Raw genomic sequence first — 26,662 nt, forward strand, 5'->3', positions numbered from 1 at the left:
GTAGAAGAATGCTTGTGATTTTTGCACATTGATTTTATATCCTGAGACTTTGCTGAAGTTGCTTATCAGTTTCAGGAGTTTTTGGGCTGAGGCAATGGGGTCTTCTAGGTATACTATCATGTCGTCTGCAAATAGAGACAATTTGGCTTCCACCTTTCCTACTTGAATACCCTTTATTTCTTTTTTTGCCTGATTGCTCTGGCTAGAACTTCCACTACTATATTGAATAGGAGTGGTGAGAGAGGGCATCCTTGTCTAGTGCCAGATTTTAAAGGGAATGCTTCCAGTTTTTGCCCATTCAGTATGATATTGGCTGTTGGTTTGTCATAAATAGCTTTTATTACTTTGAGATATGTTCCATCGATACCGAGTTTATTGAGGGTTTTTAGCATAAAGGGCTGTTGAATTTTGTCAAATGCCTTCTCTACGTCGATTGAGATAATCATGTGGTTTTGTTTTTGGTTCTGTCTATGTGGTGAATTACGTTGATAGACTTGCGTATGTTGAACCAGCCTTGCATTCCTGGGATGAATCCTACTTGATCATGATGAATAAGTTTTTTGATTTGCTGTTGCAATCGGCTTGCCAATATTTTATTGAAGATTTTTGTATCTATGTTCATCATGGATATTGGCCTGAACTTTTCTTTTCTCGTTGGGTCTCTGCCGGGTTTTGGTATCAGGATGATGTTGGTCTCATAAAATGATTTGGGAAGGATTCCCTCTTTTTGGATTGTTTGAAATAGTTTTAGAAGGAATGGTACCAGCTCCTCCTTGTGTGTCTGGTAGAATTCGGCTGTGAACCCGTCTGGACCTGGGCTTTTTTGTGTGGTAGGCTGTTAATTGCTGCCTCAACTTCAGACCTGGTTATTGGTCTATTCATAGTTTCAGCTTCCTCCTGGTTTAGGCTTGGGAGGACACAGGAGTCCAGGAATTTATCCATTTCTTTCAGGTTTACTAGTTTATGTGCATAAAGTTGTTTGTAATATTCTCTGATGATGGTTTGAATTTCTGTGGAATCTGTGGTGATTTCCCCTTTATCATTTTTTATTGCATCTATTTGGTTGTTCTCTCTTTTATTTTTAATCAATCTGGCTAGTGGTCTGTCTATTTTGTTGATCTTTTCAAAAAACCAGCTCTTGGATTTATTGATTTTTTGAAGGGTTTTTCGTGTCTCAATCTCCTCCAGCTCAGCTCTGATCTTAGTTATTTCTTGTCTTCTGCTGGGTTTTGAGTTTTTTTGATCTTGCTCCTCTAGCTCTTTCAATTTTGACGATAGGGTGTCAATTTTGGATCTCTCCATTCTCCTCATATGGGCACTTATTGCTATATACTTTCCTCTAGAGACTGCTTTAAATGTGTCCCAGAGGTTCTGGCACGTTGTGTCTTCGTTCTCATTGGTTTCGAAGAACTTCTTTATTTCTGCCTTCATTTCGTTGTTTACCCAGTCAACATTCAAGAGCCAGTTGTTCAGTTTCCATGAAGCTGTGCGGTTCTGGGTCGGTTTCTGAATTCTGAGTTCTAACATGATTGCACTATGGTCTAAGAGGCTGTTTGTTATGATTTCAGTTGTTTTGCATTTGTTGAGCAGTGCTTTACTTCCAATTATGTGGTCAATTTTAGAGTAGGTGTGATGTGGTGCTGAGAAGAATGTGTATTCTGTGGATTTGGGGTGGAGAGTTCTGTAAATGTCTATCAGGTTTGCTTGCTCCAGGTCTGAGTTCAAGCCCTGGATATCCTTGTTGATTTTCTGTCTGGTTGATCTGTCTAGTATTGACAGTGGAGTGTTAAAGTCTCCCACTATTATTGTGTGGGAGTCTAAGTCCTTTTGTAAGTCATTAAGAACTTGCCTTATGTATCTGGGTGCTCCTGCATTGGGTCCATATATGTTTAGGATCGTTAGCTCTTCTTGTTGTATCGATCCTTTTACCATTATGTAATGGCCTTCTTTGTCTCTTTTGATCTTTGTTGCTTTAAAGTCTATTTTATCAGAGATGAGAATTGCAACTCCTGCTTTTTTTTGCTTTCCATTAGCTTGGTAAATCTTCCTCATCCCTTTATTTTGAGCCTTTGTGTATCCTTGCATGTGAGATGGGTTTCCTGGATACAGCACACTGATGGGTTTTGGATTTTTATCCAATTTGCCAGTCTGTGTCTTTTGATTGGTGCATTTAGTCCATTTACATTTAGGGTTAATATTGTTATGTGTGAATTTGATACTGCCATTTTGATGCTAAGTGGCCGTTTTGCCTGTTAGTTGTTGTAGGTTATTCATTATGTTGAAGCTCTTTAGCATTCAGTGTGATTTTGGAATGGGTGGTACTGGTTGTTTCTTTCTATGTGTAGTGCCTATTTTAGGAGCTCTTGTAAAGCAGGCCTGGTGGTGACAAAATCTCTGAGTACTTGCTTGTTCGCAAAGGATTTTATTTTTCCTTCACTTCTGAAGCTCAGTTTGGCTGGGTATGAAATTCTGGGTTGAAAGTTCTTTTCTTTAAGAATGTTGAATATTGGCCCCCACTCTCTTCTGGCTTGTAGTGTTTCTGCCGAGAGATGTGCTGTGAGTCTGATGGGCTTCCCTTTGTGGGTGACCCGACCTTTCTCTCTGGCTGCCCTTAGTATTCTCTCCTTTATTTCAACCCTGTTGAATCTGACGATTATGTGCCTTGGGGTTGCTATTCTTGCGGAATATCTTTGTGGTGTTCTCTATATTTCCTGCAATTGAGTGTTGGCCTGTCTTGCTAGGTGGGGGAAATTTTCCTGGATGATGTCCTGAAGAGTATTTTCCAGCTGGGATTCATTCTCTTCGTCCCCTTCTGGTACACCTATCAAACGTAGGTTAGGTCTTTTCACATAGTCCCACATTTCTTGGAGACTTTGTTCATTTTTTTTGTGCTTTTTTCTCTGATCTTGGTTTCTCGTTTTATTTCATTGAGTTGGTCTTCGACTTCAGATATCCTTTCTTCTGCTTGGTCAATTCGGCTATTGAAACTTGTGTTTGCTTCGCGAAGTTCTTGTATTGTGTTTTTCAGCTCCGTTAATTCATTCATATTCCTCTCTAAGTTATCCATTCTTGTTATCATTTCCTCGAATCTTTTTTCAAATCTATTTCCAAGGTTCTTAGTTTCTTTGCATTGATTTAATACATGATCTTTTAGCTCACAAAAGTTTCTCATTATCCATCTTCTGAAGTCTAGTTCCATCATTTCGTCACAGTCATTCTCCGTCCAGCTTTGTTCCCTTGCTGGTGAGGTGTTTTGTTCCTTTCTAGGAGGCGATGTGTTCTGGTTTCAGGTGTTTTCCTCCTTTTTGCGCTGGTTTCTTCCCTTCTTTGTGGATTTGTCCGCTGGTCGTCTGCGTAGTTGCTGATTTTTCGATTGGGTCTCTGAGTGGACACCCAGAATGTTGATGATGGAGTATTTCTGTTGCTTGGTTTTCCTTCTACCAGTCTAGCCCCTCGCTGTACGACTTCTGAGGTCTGCTCCAGACCTTGCTTGTCTGGGGTGCACCTCTAGCTGCTGTGGCACAGTGAGGGTTGCTACCAGTTTCTTTTTCTGCTATCCTTGCCCCAGGATGATGCCTGCCTAATATCAGTCTTTTGGATATAGAGGGGTCAGGGAGCTGCTTGAGGAGACAGTTTGTACTTTATAGGGGTTTAATTGCTGAGCTGTGCGCTCTGTTGTTTCTTCAGTGCTGTTAGGCTGCTATGTTTGATTCTGCTGCAACAGAGCTCATTAAAAAACCCTTTTATTTTTTTCTCAAATGCTCTGTATTGAGGGGTTTGGGCTTTATTTTTGGATGTTCGATGAGGTGTCCTGCCCAGCTAGAAGGCAGACTAGCCACTGTTTGGTTGCCAGGCTCCGCCCTGCTGTTGTGTGATTCGCCCTGTTCCTGCAGGCTCTGCTGTGGTCTTCGCCACGCCCTGCGGCGGAGTCTCTTCATTGTAGGGTGTTGCCTCAGCAAAGGCAGGCTGCTTCAGCAGTGGGCGTGTATCTCAGTAGGGACGGGTTGCCTCGGCAACGGCTGGATGCGTCAGCAGTGGGCGTGTATCTCAGTTGGGGTGGGTTGCCTCGGTAGTGGTGGACGCCCCTCCCCCACAGAGCGTCTCGGGCCGTCTGCTTGGGATAGTTTGAAATCGCGGTTTTGTTTGTCCCACTGGGTATCCCAAACGATCTGTCCCTGCAATCCCCTGGGCTGGGCTACTGTGCAAGTCTCGTTCAGTCTCAAGTCCAGCCCTCTCAAGTCTCAGGTTGCCGGTTCAACATGGCCCCGGAGAAGCGTGCCTTGTGGGGATTGCTGGGTAGGGCCGGCCGCCGACACCCCGGCTGCTGGCTTCGCCAGGCAGACCTACTGCCTGGCGTCCCGTGTCTTTTTATACTTGGCAGTTTCTCCGTTCGGTGCGCAACAAAGATCAGTCTGGAAATGCAGCACTGACTCACCGTTTCCGGATTCAACGCGGGCTCCAATCCTGGGTTGTTCTCACAGCGCCATCTTGAGTCCCCTCTCGCAATTTTGTTTTTAACATTGGGGTGCCTAGACAATATTTAGATTATTTCGTTTCGGGTAGAATTTAATTTCTGTATTCTACATGAGACAGCATATGCAGTTGGTGTATATACTTTAAAACAGAGTAGAATGGGGCATTGTATATTTTTTCTGACAGATTATATTCAGAGAAATTTTGCTTTTAACATTGGGGTGCCTAGATAATATTTAGGATTTTTTGATTCCGGTGGAATTCGAATTTCTGTATTTCACATGACAGAGCATAATGTGTTGGTGTTTATACTACAAAACAGAGTAGAAAAGGGCCTTGTATATTTTTTCTGACAGATTATATTCAGAGAAATTTTGCGTGTAACATTGTGGTGCATAGTTAATATTTAGATTTTTTCGATTTGGGTAAAATTAGAATTTCTGTATTTTACATGAGAGAGCATATGGAGTTGTTGTATATACTCGAAAAAAGTAGAATAGGGCATTGTATATTTTTTCTGACATATTATATTCAGAGCAATTTTGTTTTTAACATTGAGGTGCCTAGATAATATTTAGATTTTTTCGATTCGGGTAAAATTAGAATTTCGGTATTTTATATGAGAGGCATATTGAGTTGATTTATATAAACCAAAGCAGAGTAGAATAGGGCATTGTATACTTTTTCTCACAGATTATATTCAGAGCAATTTTGCTTTTAACATTGGTGTGCCTAGGTAATATTTAGAATTTTTTTGATTCGCTTAAATATTGAATTTCAGTATTTTACATGAGAGAGCATATGGAGTTGGTGTATATACTCCAAAACAGAGTAGAATATGGCATTGTATATTTAGTCTAACAGACTATATTCAGAGCCATTTTCTTTTAACTTTGGGGCACATAGATATTATGTAGACTTTATTTGATTCGCGTAATATTTGAATTTCCGTATTTTACCTGAGAGAGCATATTGAGTTGGTGTATATACTCCAAAACAGAGTAGAAAAGGACATTGTATATTTTTATGACAATATATGCAGAGCAGTTTTGCATTTAACATTGTGTTGCCTAGATAATATTTAGAATTTTTTCAATTCACTTAAATATAGAATTTCTGTATTTTACATGAGAGAGCACATGGAGTTGCTGTATATACTGCAAAACAAAGTAGAATAGGGCATTGTATATTTTTTCTGAGAGATTATATTCAGAGCAATTTTGTTTTTAACATTGGGGTGCCGGGATAATATTTAGATTTTTTTCGATTCACGTAAATTAATAATTTTGGTATTTTACATGAGAAAGCATTTTGAGTTGGTGTATATACTTCAAAACAGAGTAGAAAAGGGCATTGTATATTATTTCTGACAGATTATATTCAGAGCAATTTTGCTTTTAATCTTCGGGTACCTAGATAATATTTAAATTTTTTTCGATTCGGGTAAAATTAGAATTTCGGTATTTTACATGAGAGAGCATACTGAGTTGGTGTATTTACACCAAAACGGAGTAGAGTAGGGCATTGTATATTTCTTCTGAGAGATTATATTCAGAGCAATTTTACTTTTAACATTGGAGCCATTTTCTTTTAACTTGGGGCGTCTAGATGTTATTTACATTTTTTTCGATTCGCGTAAATTTAGAATTTCGGTATTTTACGTGAGGGAGCATACTGAGTTGGTGTATATACTGTAAAACAGAGTAGAATAAAGAATTGTATACAGACTATATTCAGAGTCATTTAGTTTTAACTTTGGGGCGCGTAGATATTATTTAGGTTTCTTTCGATTCCCATAAACTGAGAATTTCGGTATTTTACATGAGAGAGCATATTGAGTTGGTGTATATACACCATAACAGAGTAGAAAAGGCCATTGGATATTTTTTCTGACAGATTATATGCGGAGCAATTTTGCTTTTAACATTGGATTGCCTAGATAATATTTAGATTTTCTCTGTTCGCTTAAATATAGAATTTCTGTATTTTACATGAGAGAGCATATGGAGTTGGTGTATATACTCCAAAACAGAGTAGAATAGGGCATTGTATATTTTTTCTGACAGATTATATTCATAGCAATTTTGCTTTTAACTTTGGGTTGCCTAGATAATATTTAGATTTTTTTAGATCCACGTGAATTTAGAATTTCTCTATTTTACATGAGAGAGCATACTGAGTTGGTTTATATACACCAAAAAAGAGTTGAATAGGGCATTGTATATTTTTTCTGACAGATTATATTCAGAGCAATTTTGTTTTTAACATTGGGGTGCCTAGATCATATTTAGATTTTTTCGATTCGGGTAAAATTAGAATTTCGGTATTTTAAATGAGAGAGCATACTGAGTTGGTGTATATACTCCAAAATAAAGTAGAATAAGGCATTGTATATTTTTTCTTACAGACTTTATTTTGAGCCATTTTCCATTATCTTTGGGGCACCTAGATTATAATTAGATTTTTTCGATTCGGGTAAAATTAGAATTTCTGTATTTTACATGAGAGAGCATACTGAGTTGATGTATATACTCCAAAACAGCGTAGAATAAGGCATTGTTTTTTTTTATCTTACAGACTATATTCAGAGCCATTTTCTTTGAAGATTGGGGCGCCTAGATACTCTTTGGTTTTTTTTCCATTCACTTAAAGTTAGAATTTCGGAATTTTACATGAGAGAGCATATTGAGTTGGTTTATATACTCCAAAACAGATTAGAATAGGGCATTGTATACTTTTTCTGACAGATTGTATGCCGAGAAATTTTGCTTTTGTCCTTGGGGTGCCTAGATAATAATTAGATGTGTTTCGATTCACTTAAATATAGAATTTCTGTATTTTCCATGAGAGAGCATATTGAGATGGTGTATATACTCCAAAGTAGAGTAGAATTGGGAATTGTATATTTTTTCTGACAGAATATATTTAGAGCAATTTTGCTTTTTACATTTGGGTGCCTAGATAATATTTAGATCTCTTTGGATTCCGTTAAATATAGAATTTCTGTATTTTACATTAGAGAGCATATAAAGTTGGTGTATATACTCCAAAACAGAGTAGAATAGGTCATTGTATATTTTTTCTGACAGATTATATTCAGAGCAGTTTTTTTTTTTTTTAACATTGTGGTGCTTTGATAATATTTAGATATTTTCGATTCGGGTAAAATTAGAATTTTTGTGTTTTACGTGAAAGAGCATATTGAGTTGGTGTATATACTACAAAACAGAGTAGAAAAGGGCATTGTATATTTTCTCTGACAGATTATACCCAGAACAATATTGTTTTAGACATTGGGGTGCCTAGATAATATTTAGATTTTCTCTATTCGCTTAAGTATGGAATTTTTGTATTTTACATGAGAGAGCATATGGAGTTCGTTTATATACTCCAAAACAGAGTAGAATAGGGCATTGTATATTTTTTCTGACAGATTATATTCAGAGCAATTTTGATGTTAACTTTGGGGTGCCTAGATAATATTTAGATTTTTTTAGATCCACGTAAATTTAGAATTTCTCTATTTTACATGAGAGAGCATACTGAGTAGGTTTATATACACCAAATTAGAGTAGAATAGGGTATTGTATATTTTTTCTGACAGATTATATTCAGAACAATTTTGTTTTTAACATTGTGGTGCCTAGATCACATTTAGATTTTTTCGATTCGGGTGAAATTAGAATTTCGGTATTTTACATGAGAGAGCATACTGAGTTGGTGTATATACTCCAAAACAGAGTAGAATAAGGCATTGTATATTTTTTTTACAGACTATATTCAGAGCCATTTTATATTAACTTTGGGGCACCTATATATTCTTTAGGTTTTTTTCCATTCACGTAAAATAAGAATTTCAGTATTTTACATGAGAGAGCATATGGAGCTGGTGTATATATTCCAAAAAGAGAGTAGAATATGGCATTATATATTATTTCTGACAGATGATATTCAGAGCAATTTTGCTTTTAACCTTCGGGTGCCTAGATAATATTTAGATTTTTTCTATTCGCTTACATATAGAATTTCTGTATTTTACATGAAAGAGCATATGGAGTTTGTGTATGTACTACAAAACAGAGTAGAATAGGGCATAGTTTACTTTTTCTGACTGATTATATTCAGAGCCTTTTTGTTTTTAACGATGGAATGCCTAGATAATATTTAGATTGTTTCTATTCGTGTAAAATTAGAATTTCTGTATTTTACATGAGAGAGCATATGGAATTGGTGTATATACTCCAAAAAAGAGTAGAATAGGACATTGTATCTTTTTTCTGACAGATTATATTCAGAGCAGTTTTGTTTTTAACATTGGGGTGCCTAAAGAATATTTAGATTTTTTTGATTAGGGTAAAATTAGAATTTCTCTATTTTCCTTCATAGTGCAAACTGAGTTGGTGTATATACTTCTAAACAGAGTAGAAAAGGGCACTGTATATTTTTTCTGACAGATTATATTCAGAGAAATTTTGTTTTCAACATTGGGGTGCCTAGATAATATTTAGATTTTTTTCGATTCGCTTAAATATAGAATTTCTTTATTTAAATGATACAGCATATTGAGTTGGTGTATGTACTCCAAAACTGAGTAGAAAATGGCATTGTATATTTTTTATGACAGATTATGTTCAGAGCAATTTGGTTATTAACATTGGGGTGCCTAGATAATGTTTAGATTTTTTTGATTCCGGAAAAATTAGAATTTCTGTATTTTACATGAGAGAGCATACTGAGTTGTTGTATATACTCCAAAACAGAGTAGAATAAGGCATTGTATATTTTCTCTAACAGACTATATTTAGAGCCGTTTTCTTTTATATTTGGGGTGGCTACATATTTGTTAGATTTATATCGATTCCCATAAAATTAGAATTTCGGTATTTTACATGAGAGAGCATACTGAGTTGGTGTATATACTCCAAAACAGATTAGAATGAGGCATTGTATATTTTTTCTAACAGACTATATTCAGAGCCATTTTCTTTTAACTTGGGGAGTCTAGATGTTATTTACATTTTCTTCGATTCGTGTAAATTTAGAATTTCGGTATTTTACATGAGGGAGCATACTGAGTTAGTGTATATACTGTAAAACACAGTAAAATAGGGTATTGCATATTTTTTTAACTGACTATATTCAGAGCCATTTTCTTTTAACTTTGGGGCACGTAGATATTTTTTAGATTTTTTTCGATTCACGTAAATTTCGAATGTCTGTATTTTACGTGAGAGAGCATATTGAGGTGGTGTATATACTACAAAAGAGAGTAGAAAAGGGCATTTTATATTTTGTCTGTCAGATTATATTCAGAGCAATATTGCTTTTAACATTGGGTTGCCTAGAATATATTTAGATTTTTTCGATACTGGTAAAATTAGAATTTCGGTATTTTTCATGAGAGGGCGCAATGAGTTGGTGTATATACTCCAAAAAAGAGTACAAAATGGCATTGTATCATATATTTTATATGACAGATTATATTCAGAGCAATTTTGCTTTTAACATTGGGGTGCCTAGATAATATTTAGATTTTTTTAGATCCACGTAAATTTAGAATTTCTCTATTTTACATGAGAGAGCATAGTGAGTTGTTGTATATACTCCAAAACAGAATAGAATAAGGCATTGTTTGTCTTATCTTACAGACTTTATTCAGAGCCATTTTCTTTAACTTTGGGGCGCCTAGATATTCTTTAGGTTTTTTTCCATTCACTTAATATTAGAATTTCGGTAATTTACATGAGAAAGCATATTCAGTTGGTGTATGTACTCCAAAACAGAGTAGAATAGGGCATTGTATATTTTTTATGACAGATTATATTCAGAGCAAGTTTGTTTTTTACATTTGGGTGCCTACATAATATTTAGATTTTTTTGATTCTGGTAAAATTAGAATTTCGGTATTTTACATGAGAGAGGATACTGAGTTGGTGTATATACTCCAAAACAGATTAGAATAAGACATTGTATATTTTTTTAACAGACTATATTCAGAGCCATTTTCTTTTTACTTTGGGGTGCCTAGATATTATTTATATTTTTTACAATTCGCATTAAATTAGAATTTCTGTATTTTACATGAGAGCGCATATTGAGTTGCTGCATATACTCCAAAACAGAGTAGAATAGGGAATTGTATATTTTTTCTGACAGATTATATTAAGAGCAATTTTACTTTTAACATTTGGGTGCCTAGATAATATTTAGATTCCTTTCGATTCACTGAAATATAGAATTTCTGTATTTTATATTAGAGAGCATATGGAGTTGGTGTATATACTCCAAAACAGAGTACAGTAGGTCATTGTATATTTTTTCTGACAGATTGTATTTAGAGCAGTTTTTTTTTTAACATTGGGGAGCTTTGATAATATTTAGATATTTTCGATTAGGGTAAAATTAGAATTTTTGTATTTTTCATTAAAGAGCATATTGAGTTGGTGTATATACTAAAAAACAGAGTAGAAAAGGGCATTGTATATTTTCTCTGACAGATTATACCCAGAACAATATTGTTTTCAACATTGGGGTGCCTAGATAATATTTAGATTTCTCGATTCACTTAAATATAGAATTTCTGTATTTTACATGAGAGAGCATATGGAGTGGGTGTATGTACTCCAAAACAAAGTAGAATAGGGCATTGTATATTTTTTCTGACAGACTATATTCAGGGAAAGTTTTTTTTTAACATTGGGGTGCCTAGATAATATTTAGATTTTTTCGATTCGGGTAAAATTAGAATTTTGATATTTTACATGAGAGAGCATACTGAGTTGGTTTATATACTCCAAAACACAGTAGAATCAGGCATTGTGTATTTTTCTTAACAGACTATATTCAGAGCCATATTCTTTTAACTTTAGGGCTCCGAGATATTATTTAGATTTTTTTGGATTCACGTAAATTTCGAATTTCTGTATTTTACGTGAGAGAGCATAGTGACGTGGTATATATACTACAAAAGAGAGTAGAAAAGGCCATTTTATATTTTTTCTGTCAGATTATATTCAGAGCAATATTGCTTTTAACATTGGGGTGCTTAGAAAATATTTAGATTTTTTTCTCTTCTGGTAAATTTAGAATTTCGGTATTTTAGATGAGAGGGCATATTGAGTTGGTGTATATACTCCAAAACAGAGTAGAAAAGGGCATTGTGTATTTTGTCAGACAGATTATATTCAGAGCAATTTTGCTTTTAACATTGGGGTGCCTAGATAATATTTAGATTATTTTCGATTCACGTAAAATTAGAATTTTGGTATTTTACATGAGAGAGCATACTGAGTTGGTGTATATACTTTAAAACAGAGTGGAAAGGGGCATTGTATATTTTTTCTGACAAATTATATTCAGAGCAATTTTGTGTTTAACATTGGGGTGCCTAGATAATTTTTAGATTTTTTTCGATTCGGTTAAAATTAGAATTTCTGTATTTTACATAAGAGAGCATATGGAGTTGGTGTATATACTCCAAAACAGAGTAGAATAAGGAATTTTCTATTTTTTCTGACAGATTATATTCAGAGAAATTTTGTTTTTAACATTTGGGTGTCAAGATAATATTTAGATTTTTTCGGTTTGGGTTAAATTAGAATTTCGATATTTTCCATGACAGAGCATATTGAGTTGGTGTATACACTCCAAAATAGAGTAGAATAAGGCATTGTATATTTTTTCTAACAGACTATATTCAGGGCCATTTTCTTTTAACTTTCGGGCACCTAGATATTATTTAGATTTTTTACGATTCACGTAAAATTAGAATTTCGGTATTTTACATGAGAGACAAAGTTGAGTTGGTGTATATACTCCAAAACAGAGTAGAAAAGAACATTTTATATTTTTTCTCATAGATTATATTCATAGCAATTTTGCTTTTAATATTCGGGTGCCTAGATAATATTTAGCTTTTTTTCGATTCACGTATAATTAGAATTTCGGTATTTTACATGAGAGAGCATACTGAGTTGGTGTATATACTCCCAAACAGAGTAGAATAAGGCATTGTATATTATTTCTAAGAGACTATATTGAGAGCCATTTTCTTTTAACTTCGGTGCACCTAGATATTATTTACATTTTTTTGATACACATAAAATTAGAATTTTGGTATTTTATATGAGAGAGCATATTGAGTTGGTGTATGTACTCCAAAAAAGAGTAGAAAAGGGCGTTGTATATTTTCTCTAACAGATTATATTCAGAGCAATTTTTCTTTTAACTTTCGGGTGAGTAGATAACATTTAGATTTTTTTCGATTCACGTAAAATTAGAATTTCTGTATTTTACATGAGAGAGCATATGGAGTTAGTGTATATACTCCAATAAAGAGTAGGATAAAGCATTGTATATTTCTTCTGACAGATTATATTCAGAGAAATTTTGTTTAAAACATTGAGGTGACTAGATAATATTTAGATTTTTTCGATTCACGTAAAATTAGAATTTCGCTATTTTACATGAGAGAGCATATTGAGTTGGTGTATATACTCCAAAACAGAGTACAAAAGGGAATTGTATATTTTTTTCTGACAGATTATATTCAGTGAAATTTTGCTTTTAACATTGGGGTGCCTAGATAATATTTAGATTATTTTTGATTCGTTTAAATAAAGAATTTCTGTATTTTACATGAGAGAGCATACTGAGTCGGTGTATATACTCCAAAACAAAGTAGAATATGGCATTGTGTATTTTTTCTGACAGATTATATTCAGAGCAATTTTGTTTTTAACAATGGGGTGCCTAGATAATATTTAGATTTTTCCGATTCGGGGTAAATTAGAATTTCTGTATTTTACATGAGAGAGCATTTGAGTTCGTGTATATACTACAAAACAGAGTAGAAAAGGGCATTGTATACTTTTTCTCACAGATTATATTCAGAGAAATTTGGCTTTTAACATTGGATTGTCTAGATAATATTTAGATTTTTTTCGATTGGCTTAAATACTGAATTTCTGTATTTTACATGAGAGAGCATATGGAGTTGGTGTAGATACTCCAAAACAGAGTAGAAAAGGTCACTGTATATTTTCTCTGACAGACTTTATTCAGAGCAATTTTGTTTTTAACATTGGGGTGCCTAAATAATATTTAGATTTTTTCGATTCGGGTAATATGAGAATTTCTCTATTTTACATGAGAGAGCATACTGAGTTGGTGTATATACTCCAAAACTCAGTAGAATAAGGCATTGTATATTTTTTTGACAGACTATATTTAGAGCCATTTTCTGTTAACTTTGTGGAGCCTAGATATTATTTAGATTTTTTTCGATTCGCGGAAAATTAGAATTTTCGTATGTTACAAGGGAGAGCATATTGAGTTGGTGTATATACTACAAAACAAAGTAGAAAAGGGCATTGTATATTTTTTCTGATAGATTATATTCAGCGCAATTTTGCTTTTAACATTGGGGTGCCTAGATAATATTTAGATTTGTTTTCGATTCTGTTAAATATATAATTTCTGTATTTTACATGAGAGAGAATATGGAGTTGGTGTATATACTCCAAAACAGAGTAGAATAGGGCATTGTATATTTTTTCTGACAGATTATATTTAGAGCAATTTTGTTTTTAACATTGGGGTGCCTAGATTATATTTAGATTATTTCGATTTGGGTAAAATTAGAATTTCTGGATTTTACATGAGAGAGCATACTGAGTTGGTGTATATACACTGAAACAGTGTAGAATAAGGCATTGTATATTTTTTCTTACAGACTATATTCAGAGCCATTTTCTTTTAACTTTGCGGCGCATACATATTATTTAGATCTTTTTTGATTCACGTAAAATTTGAATTTCGGTATTTTCCATTAGAGCGCTTATTGAGTTGGTGCATATACTACAAAAAAGAGTAGAAAAGGGCATTGTATATTTTTTCTGACAGATTATATTCAGAGCAATTTTGCTTTTTACATTGCAGTGCCTAGATAATATTTAGATTTTGTCGATTCGCTTAAATATAGAATTTCTTTATTTTACAGAAGAGAGCATATGGAATTGGTGTATAAACTTCAACCAGAGTAGAATAGGGCATTGTATATTTTTTCTGACAGATCATATTTAGAGAAATTTTGCTTTTAACATTGGGGAGCCTAGATTATATTTAGATTTTTATCGATTCACGTATAATTAGAATTACGGTATTTTACTTGAGAGAGCATACTGAGTTGGTGTATATACTCCAATACAGAGTAGAATAAGGCATTGTATATTTTTTCTAACAGACTATATTCAGAGCCATTTTCTTTTAACTTTGAGGAGCCTAGATATTATTTAGATTTTTTTCGATTGGTGTAAAATTAGAATTTCGGTATTTTACATGAAAGAGCATATGGAGTTGGTGTATATACTCGAAAACAGAGTAGAGTGGGGCATTGTATATTTTCTCGGACAGATTATATTCAGATCAATTTTGTTTTTATTATTGGGGTGCCTAGATTATATTTAGATTATTTTCGATTCGCTTAAATATAGAATTTTTGTATTTTACATGAGAGAGCATATGGAGTTGGTGTATGTACTCCAAAACAGAGTAGAAAAGGGCATTGTATATTTTTTCTGACAGATTATATTCAGAGAAATTTTTCTTTCAAACTGGGGTGCCTAGATAATATTTAGTTTTTTTTCGATTCGTGTAAAATTAGAATTTCCATATTTTACATGAGAGAGTATATTGAGTAGGTGTATATACTCCAAAACAAAGTAGAAAGGGCATTGTATATTTTTTCGGACAGATTGTATTCAGAGTAATTTTGTTTTTAACATTGGGATGCTTAGGAAATATTTAGATTTTTGTATATTCGCCTAAATATAGAATTTCTCTATTTTACATGAGAGAGCATATGGCGTTGGGCTATATACTCCAAAACAGAGTAGAATAGGGCATTTTATATTTTTTCTAAAAGATTATATTCAGAGAAATTTTGCTTTTAACATTGAAGTGCCTAGATAATATTTAGGATTTTTTCGATTTGCTTAAATAGAGAATTTCTGTATTTTACATGAGAGAGTATATGTAGTTGCTGTATATACTTCAAAACAGAGTAGAATAGGGTATTGTATATTTCTTCTGACAGATTATATTAAGAGCAATTTTGTTTTTAACATTGGGGTGCCTAGATTATATTTAGATTTTTTCGATTTGGGTAAAATTAGAATTTCTGGATTTTACATGGGAGAGCATACTGAGTGGGTGTATATACTCCGAAACAGTGTAGAATAAGGCATTGTATATTTTTTCTTACAGACTATATTCAGAGCCATTTTCTTTTAACTTTGTGGTGCATAAATATTATTTAGATCTATTTCGATTCGCGTAAAATTAGAATTTCGATATTTTCCATGAGAGCGCATATTGAGTTGGTGCATATAGTACAAAACAGAGTAGAAAAGGGCATTGTATATTTATTCTGACAGAATATATTCAGAGCAATTTTGCTTTTTACATTGGGGTGCCTAGATAATATTTAGATTTTTTCGATTTGCCTAAATATCGAATTTCTGTCTTTTACAGGAGAGAGCGTATTGAGTTGGTTTATATACTCCAAAAAAGAGTAGAATAGGGCATTGAATATTTTTTCTGACAGATTATATTAAGAGCAATTTTGTTTTTAACATTGGGGTGCCTAGATTATATTTAGATTATTTTCGATTCGCTTAAATATAGAATTTTTGTATTTTACATGAGAGAGCATATGGAGTTGGTGTATGTACTCCAAAACAGAGTAGATAAGGGCATTGTATATTTTTTGTTACAGATTATATTCACAGCAATTTTTCTTTTAAACTGAAGTGCCTAGATAATATTTAGATTTTTTTTGATTCGCGTAAGATTAGAATTTCGGTATTTTACATGAGAGAACATAGGGAGTTGGTGTATATACTCCAAAACAGAGTAGAATAAGGCGTTGTATGTTTATTCTAACAGACTATATTCAGAGCCATTTTCTTTCAACTTTGGGCGGCTAGATATTATTTAGATTTTTTTCGATTCGCGCAAAATTAGAATTTCGGAATTTTACATGAGAGAGCGTATTGAGTTGGTGTATATACTACAAAACAGAGTGGAAAAGGGCATTGTATATTTTTTCTGACAGATTATATTCAGAGCAATTTTGCTTTTAACATTCGGGTGCCTAGATTTTATTTAAATTTTTTTCAATTCACGTAAAATTAGAATTTCGGTATTTTACATGAGAGAGCATAATGAGTTGGTGTATATACTCCAAAACAGAGTAGAATAAGGCATTGTATATTTTTTCTGACAGATTATATTGAGAGCAATTTTGCTTTTAACATTGGGGTGCCTAGATTATATTTAGATTTTTGTCGATTCGCTTAAATATAGAATTTCTGTATTTTACATGAGAGAGCATATGGAGGTAGGGTATATACTCCAACACGAAGTAGAATAAGTCATTGTGTATTTTTTCTGACAGATTTTGTTCAGAGTAATTTTGTTTTTTATATTCAGGTGCCTAGATCAAGTTTAGATTTTTTCGATTCGGGTAAAATTAGAATTTCTTTATTTTACATCAGAGAGCATATGAAGTTGGTGTATATACTCCAATAAAGAGTAGAATAAAGCATTGTATATTTTTTCTGACAGATTATATTCAGAGCTATTTCGCTTTTAACATTGGGGTGCCTAGATAATATTTAGATTTTTTCAATTCGGGTAAAATTAGAATTTCTGTATTTTACATGAGAGAGCATACTTTGTTGGTTTATATACTCCAAAACAGAGTAGAATAAGGCACTGTGTATTTTTTCTAACAGATTATAATCAGAGCCATATTCTTTTATCTTCCGGGCGCCTAGATATTACTTAGATTTTTTTCGATTTGCAAAAAATTAGAATTTCGTTATTTAAAATGAAAGAGCATACTGAGATGGTGTGTATACTCCAAAACAGAGTAGAATAAGGCAATGTATATTTCTTTAACAGACTATATTCAGAGAAATGTTCTTTTAACGTTGGGGCGCCTAGATATTATTTAGATTTATTTTGATTTGTGTAAAATTAGAATTTCGGTATTTTACATAAGAGAGCATATTGAGTTGGTATATATACTCCAAGACAGAGTAGAATAGGGCATTGTATATTTTCTGTGACAGATTATATTCAGAGCAATTTTGTTTTTAACATTGGGTTGCCTAGATAATATTTAGATTATTTTCGATTCTCTTAAATATAAAATTTCTGTATTTTACATGAGAGAGCATATTGAGTTGGTGTATGTACTCCAAAACAGAGTAGAAAAGGGCATTGTATACTTTTTATGACAGACTATATTCAGCGCAAATTTGCTTTTAACACTGGGTTGCCTAGATAATATTTAGACTTTTTTCGATCCACGTAAAATAAGAATTTCGTTATTTTACATGAGAGAGCATATGGAGTTCGTGTATGTAATCCAAAAAAAAAGTAGAGTAAGGCATTGTATATTTTTTCTAACAGGCTATATTCAGAGCCATTTTTGTTTAACATTGGGGTGCCTAGGTATTACTTAGATTTTTTTCGATCCACGTAAAATTAGAATTTCGATACTTTACATGAGAGAGCATTTTGAGTTGGTGTATATACTACAAAACATAGTAGAAAAGGGCGTTGTATATTTTTTCTGACAGATTATATTCAGAGCTATTTTGCTTTTGACGTTGGGGTGCCTAGATAATATTTAGATTTTTTTCGATTCGCTTAAATATAGAGTTTTTGTATATTACATGGGAGAACATATCAAGTTGGTGTATATACTCCAAAACAGAGTAGAATAGGGCATGGTATAATTTTTCTTACAAACTATATACAGAGCAATATTGTTTTTATCATTGGGGTGTCTAGATAATATTTAGATTTTTTCGACTCGGGTAAAATTAGAATTTCTGCATTTTACATGAGAGAGCACACTGAGTTGGTGTATATACTCCAAAACAGAGTAGAATAAGACAGTGTATATTTTTTCTAACAGACTATATTCAGAGCCATTTTCTTTTTACTTTTGGGTGCCTAGATATTATTTATATTTTTTTCAATTTGCATAAAATTAGAATTTCTGTATTTGACATCAGAGAGCATACTGAGTTGGTGTATATACTCCAAAACAGAGTAGAATAAGGCATTGTATATTTTTTCTGACAGCGTATATTCAGAGCAATTTTGCTTTTAACATTAAGGTGCCTAGATAATATTTAGATTTTTTTCGATTCACTTAAATATAGAATTTCAGTATTTTACATGAGAGAGCATATGGAGTTGGTGTATATAGTCCAAAGCAGAGTAGAATAACGTATTGTATATCTTTTCTGACAGATTATATTCACAGCAATTTTGTTTTTAACATTGGGGTGCCTAGATCATATTTAGATTTTTTCGATTCGGGTAAAATTAGAATTTCGGTATTTTCCCTGAGAGAGCATACTGAGTTGGTGTATATAATCCAAAACTAAGTAGAATAAGGCATTGTATATTCTTTTCTAACAGTCTACATACAGAGTCATTTTCTTTTAACTTTGGGGCACCTAGATATTATTTAGATTTTTTTCAATTCCCGTTAAAATAGAATTTCGGTATTTTACATGAGAGAGCATACTAATTTGTTGTATATACTCCAAAACGGAGTAGAATATGGCATTGTATATTTTTTCTAACAGACTATACTCAGAGCCATTTTCTTTTAACTTTGGGGCGCCTAGATATTATTTAGATTTTTTTCGAATCACGTAAAATTAGAATTTCGGTATTTTACGTGAGAGAGCATATTGAGTTGGTGTATATGCTCCAAAACAGAGTAGAATAGGGCACTGTAGATTTTTTCTGACAGCGTATATTCAGAGCAATTTTGCTTTTAACATTGGGGTGCCTAGAGTATATTTAGATTTTTTAGATTTGGGTAGCATTAGAATCTGTATTTTACATGAGAGAGCATACTGAGTTGGTGTATATACACCAAAACAGAGTAGAATAAGGTATTGTATATTTTTTCTAACAGACTATATTCAGAGCCATTTTCTTTTAACTTTGGGGCGCCTAGATATTATTTAGATTTTTTTCGATTCACGTAAATTTCGAATTTCGGTATTTTACATCACAGAGCATACTGAGTTGTTGTATATACTCCAAAACAGAGTAGAATAAGGCATTGTATATTTTTTCTGACAGCGTATATTCAGAGCAATTTTGCTTTTAACATTAAGGTGCCTAGATAATATTTATATTTTTTTTGATTCGCTTAAATATAGAATTTCAGTATTTTACATGAGAGAGCATACGGAGTTGGTGTATATAGTCCAAAACAGAGTAGAATAGCGTATTGTATATTTTTTCTGACAGATTATATTCACAGCAATTTTGTTTTTAACATTGGGGTGCCTAGATCGTATTTAGATTTTTTCAATTCGGGTAAAATTAAAATTTCGGTATTTTACATGAGAGAGCATACTTAGTTGGGGTATATACTCCAAAAAAGAGTAGAAATAGGCATTGTATATTTTTTCTTAGAGACTATATTCAGAGACGGTTTCTTTTAATTTTGGGGCACCTAGATAATACTTAGATTTTTTTGATTCACGTAAAATTAGAATTTTCGTATTTCACATTAGAGAACATATTGAGTTGGTGTATATACTCCAAAACAGAGTAGAAAAGGACATTGTACATTTTTTCTTACAGATTATATTCAGAGCAATTTAACTGTTATTATTCGGTTGCCTAGATAATATTTAGATTTTTTTCGATTCACATAAAATTAGATTTTCTGTATTTTACATGAGAGAGCATACTGAGTTGGTGTATATACTTCAAAACAGAGTAGAATAAGGCATTGTATATTTTTTCTAGGAGACTATATTCAGAGGCATTTTCTTTTAATTTTGGGGCGCCTAGATATTATTTAGTTATTTTGGGATTCACGTAAATATAGAATTCCGTTATTTTTCATGAGAGAGCATATAGAGTTGGTGTATATACTCCAAACCAGAGTAAAAAGGGTCGTTGTTTATTTTTTCTGACGGATCATATTCAGAGCAATTTTGCTTTTAACATTGGGGTGCCTAGATAGTATTTAGATTTTTTTCGATTTGCTTCATTATAGAATTTTTTTATTTTACATGAGAGAGCACATGGAGTTGGTGTATATAATCCAAAATAGATTAGATTAGTTCATTATATATTTCTTCTGACAGATTATATTCAGAGCAATTTTGTTTTTATCATTGGGGTGCCTAGATAATATTTAGATTTTTTCGATTCGGGTAAATATAGAATTTTTGTATTTTACATGAGAGAGCAGAGTGTGTTGCTGCATATACCCCAAAACAAAGTAGAATAAGGCATTGTAAATTTTGTCTAACACACTATATTCAGAGCCATTTTCTTTTAACTTTGGGGCGCCTAGATATTATTTAGATTTTTTTTGATTCCCGTAAAATTAGAATTTCTGTATGTTACATAAGAGAGCATATGTAGTTGTTGTATATACTCCAAAGCAGAGTAGAATAGGTCATTGTATATTTTCCCTGACAGATTATATTCAGAGCAATTTTTTTTTTAACATTGGGGTACCAAAATAATATTTAGATTTTTTCGATTCGGGTAATATTAGAATTTCTCTATTTTACATGAGAGAGCATACTGAGTTGGTGTATATACTCCAAAACTCAGTAGAATAAGGCATTGTATATTTTTTATGACAGAGTATATTCAGAGATATTTTCTTTTAACTTTTGGGCGCCTAGATATTATTTAGATTTTCTTCGATTCACGGAAAATTAGAATTTCGGTATTTTACAAGAGAGAGCATATTGAGTTGGTGTATATACAACAAAACAAAGTAGAAAAGACCATTGTATATTTTTTCTGATAGATTATATTCAGCGCAATTTTGCTTTTAACACTGGGGTGCCTAGATAATATTTAGATTTTTTTCGATTTTGTTAAATATAGAATTTCCGTATTTTACATGAGAGAGAATATGGAGTTGGCGTATATACTCCAAAACAGAGTAGAATAGGGCATTGTATATTTTTTCTGACAGATTATATTCAGAGCAAGTTTGTTTTTAAAATTGGTGTGCCTAGATCATATTTAGATTTTTTCGATTCGGGTAAAATTTGAATTTCTGTATTTTACATGAGAGAACATAGGGAGTTGGTGTATATACTCCAAAACAGAGTAGAATAAGGTGTTGTATGTTTTTTTCTAAGAAACTATATTAAGAGCCATTTTATTTTAACTTTGGGCGCCGAGATATTATTTAGACTTTTTTCGATTCGCGCAAAATTAGAATTTCGGAATTTTACTTGAGAGAGCATATTGAGTTGGTTTATATACTACAAAACAGAGTAGAAAAGGGCATTGTATATTTTTTCTGACAGCTTATATTCAGAGCAATTTTGCTTTTAACATTCGGGTGCCTAGATAATATTTAAATATTTTTCGATTCACGTAAAATTAGAATTTCGGTATTTTACATGAGAGAGCATAATGAGTTGGTGTATATACTACAAAACAGAGTAGAATAAGGCATTTTATATTTTTTCTGACAGATTATATTGAGAGCAATTTTGCTTTTAACATTGGGGTGCCTAGATTATATTTAGATTTTTGTCGATTCGCTTAAATATAGAATTTCTTTATTTTACATGAGAGAGCATATGGAGTTGGTGTATATACTCCAAAACAGAGTAGAATAGGGCACTGTATATTTTTTCTCACAGATTATATTCAGAGCCATTTTGTTTTTAACATTGGGGTGCCTAGAGTATATTTAGATTTTTTCGATTTGGGTAGCATTAGAATCTGTATTTTACATGAGAGAGCATACTGAGTTGGTGTATATACTCCAAAACAGAGTAGAATAAGGCATTGTATATTTTTTTAACAAACTATATTCAGAGCCATTTTCTTTTTACTTTGGGGCGCCTAGATATTATTTAGATTTTTTTCGATTCACGTAAATATCGAATTTCGGTATTTTACATCAGAGAGTATACTGAGTTGGTATATATACTCCAAAACATTGTATAATAAGGCATTGTATATTTTTTCTGACAGCGTGTATTCAGAGATATTTTGCTTTTAACATTAAGGTGCCTAGATAATATTTAGATTTTTTCGATTCGCTTAAATATAGAATTTCTGTATTTTACAAAAGAGAGCATATGGAGGTGGTGTATATACTCCAACACAGAGTAGAATAAGTCATTGTATATTTTTTCTGACAGATTTAGTTCAGAGAAATTTTGTTCTTAATATTCAGGTGCCTAGATGATATTTAGATTTTTTCGATTCGGGTAAAATTAGAATTTCTGTATTTTACATGAGAGAGCATACGGAGTTGCTTTATATACTCCAAAACAGGGTAGAATAATGTATTGTATATTCTACCTAACAGACTATATTCAGAGCCATTTTTTTTTTGCTGTGGTATGCCTAGATATTATTTAGATTTTTTTTGATTCGCGTAAAATTAGAATTTTGGTTGTTTACATGAGAGAGCATACTGAGTTGGGGTATATACTCCAAACAAGAGTAGAAATAGGTATTGTATATTTTTTCTTACAGACTATATTCAGAGACGGTTTCTTTTAATTTTGGGGCACCTAGATAATACTTAGATATTTTCGATTCACGTAAAATTAGAATTTCCCTATTTTGCATGAGAGAACATATTGAGTTGGTGTATATACTCCAAAACAGAGTAGAAAAACACATTGTAAATTTTTTCTGACAGACTATATTCAGAGCAATTTTAATTTTACTATTCGGTTGCCTAGATAATATTTAGATTTTTTTCAATTCACGGAAATTTAGAATTTCGGTATTTTACATGAGAGAGCATATTGAGTTGGTGTATATACTCCAAAACAGAGTAGAGTAAGGCATTCTATATTTATTCTGACAGATTATATTCAGAATAATTTTTCTATTAACATTAAGGTGCCTAGATAAAATGTAGATTTTTTTCGATTCGCTTAAATATAGAATTTCTGTATTTTACATGAGAGAGCATATGGAGGTGGTGTATATACTCCAACACAGAGTAGAATAGGGCATTGTATATTTTTTCTGACAGATTTGGTTCAGAGAAATTTTGTTTTTAATATTGTGTTGCCTAGATCTTATTTAGATTTTTTCAATTCTGGTAAAATTAGAATTTCTGTATTTTACATAAGAGAGCATATGGAGTTGTTGTATATACTCCAAAACAGAGTAGAATAAGGTATTGTATATTTTATCTAACAGAATATACTCAGAGCCATTTTCTTTTAGCGGTGGGATGCCTACATATTATTTAGATTTTTTTCGATTCGCGTAAAATTAGAATTTCCATATTTTACATGAGAGAGCATATTTAGTTGGTGTATATAATGCAAAACAGAGTAGAAAAGGGCATTGTATATTTTTTATGACAGATTATATTCAGAGCAATTTTCCTTTTTACATTGCGGTGCCTAGATAATATTTAGATTTTTTTCAATTCGCATAAATTTAGAATTTTGGTAGTTGACATGAGAGAGCATATTGAATTGGTGTATATACTCCAAAACAGAGTAGAAAAGGGCATTGTATATTTTTTCTGACAGATTATATTCACAGCAATTTTGCTTTTATCATTGGGGTGCCTAGATAATATTTAGATTTTTTGCATTTGCATAAAATTAGAATTTCCGTATTTTCTCTGAGAGAGCATATTGAGTTGGTGTATATAATCCAAAACTAATTAGAATAAGGCATTGTATATTTTTTCTAACAGTCTATATACAGAGCTATTTTTTTTTAACTTTAGGGTACCTAGATATTATTTAGATTTTTTTCGATTCACGTTAAAATAGAATTTCAGTATTTTACATGAGAGAGCATACTGAGTTGGTGTATATACTCCGAAACGGAGAATAAGGCATTGTATATTTTTTCTAACAGACTATACTCAGAGCCATTTTCTTTTAACTTTGGGGCGCCTAGATATTATTTATATTTTTTTCGATTTGCATAAAATTAGAATTTCGGTATTTTACATGAGAGAGCATATTGAGTTGGTGTATATACAACAAAACAGAGTAGAAAAGAGCATTGTATATTTTTGCTGACAGATTATATTCAGAGCAGTTTTGCTTTTAACATTGGGGTGCCTAGATATTATTTAGATTTTTTTCGATTCGCTTAAATGTAGAATATCTCTGTTTTACCTGAGAGAGCATAAAGAGTTGGTGTATATACTCCAAAACAGAGTAGAATAAGGCATTGTATATTTTTTCTTACAGACTATATTCAGAGCCATTTTCTTTTAACTTTGGGGCGCCTAGACATTTTTTAGATTTGTTTCGATTTGCATAAAATTAGAATCTCGGTATTTTACATGATAGAGCATATTGAGTTGGTGTATATACACCAAAACAGAGTGGAAAAGGGCATTGTAAATTTTTTTTTCACAGATTATATTCAGAGCAATTTTGCTTTTAACATTGGAGTACCTGGATAATATTTAGATCTTTTCCATTTACTTAAATATAGAATTTCTGTATTTTATATGAGAGAGCATATTTTGTTCTTTTATATACTCTAAGAAAGAGTAGAATAGGCCATTGTATATGTTTTCAGACAGATTATATTCAGAGCAATTTTGTTTTTAACATTGGGGTGGCTAGATAATATTTAGATTTTTTAAATTTGGGTAAAATAAGAATTTCTGTATTTTACATGAGAGAGCATACTGAGTTGGTGTATATACTCCAAAATAGAGTAGAATAAGGCATTGTATATTTTTTCTAAGAGACTATATTCAGAGCCATTTTCTTTTAATTTTCGGTCGCCTAGATATTATTTAGTTATTTTTCGATTCACGTAAATGTAGAATTCCGTTATTTTTCATGAGAGAGCATATAGAGTTGGTGTATATACTCCAAACCAGAGTAAAAAAGGGCATTGTATATTTTTTCTGACAGATTATATGCAGAGCAATTTTGCTTTTAACATTCGGGTGCCTAGATAGTATTTAGATTTTTTTCGATTCGCTTCATTATAGAATTTTTTTATTTTACATGAGAGAGCACATGGAGTTGGTGTATATACTGCAAAACAGAGTAGAATAGGGCATTGAATATTTTCTCTGACAGATTATATTCAGAGCAATTTTGCTTTTAACATTGAGGTGCCTATATAATATTTAATTTTTTTCCATTTGCGTAAATTTAGAATTTTCGTATTTTACATGAGGGAGCATATTAAGTTGGTGTCTATACTTTACAACAGAGTAGAAAGAGCATTGTAGATTTTTTCTGAGAGATTATATTCAGAGCAATTTTGCTTTTAATATTGGGGTGCCTAGATAATATTTAGGTTATTTTCGATTCGCGTAAAATTGGAATTTCTGTATTTTACATCAGAGTGCATATTGAGTTGGTGTATATACTCCAAACAGAGTAGAAAAAGGCATTGTATATTTTTTCTGACAGATGCTATTCAGTGCAATTTTGCTTTTAAGATTGGGGTGCCTAGATATTATTTAGATTCTTTTATATTGGCGTAAATTTATAATTTCGTTACTTTGCATGAGAGAGCCTATTTATTTGGTGGATATACTCCAAGAAAGAGTAAAAATGGGCGTTGTACATTTTCTCTTACACACTATATTATGTGCAATTTTGCTTTTAACGGTGGTGTACGTAGGAAATATTTATATTTTTTGTAACCGCGTGAATTGAGAATTTAAATATTTTACATGAGAGAGCTTATTGATATGGTGTATATACTCCCAAACAGTGTCGAAAAGAGCATTGTATATTTTTTCTGACAGACTATATTCTGAGAAATTTTGCTTTTTTCCTTGGTGTACCTCGGTAATATTTAGATTTCTTTCGATTTGCGTAAAGTTAGAATTTCGGCATTTTACATGTGAGAGCCTATTGAGTTGGTGTATATACTCCAAACAGAGTAGAAAAGGGCATTGTATATTTTTTCTGACAGATTATATTCAGAACAATTTTGCTTTTATCAATGGGGTGCCTAGATTATATTTACATTTTTTTCGATTTACGTAAATTTAGATTTTCTTTATTTTACATGAGAGAGCATATTGAGTTGGTGTATGTACTCCAAAACAGAGTTGAAGAAGGCATTGTATTTTTTTTCTGACAGATTTTATTCAGAGCAATTTTGATTTTAACATTGG

The sequence above is a fragment of the Callithrix jacchus genome, chromosome 20 (genome assembly GCF_049354715.1).
Source record: "Callithrix jacchus isolate 240 chromosome 20, calJac240_pri, whole genome shotgun sequence".
Taxonomy (NCBI): Eukaryota; Metazoa; Chordata; class Mammalia; order Primates; family Cebidae; genus Callithrix; species Callithrix jacchus.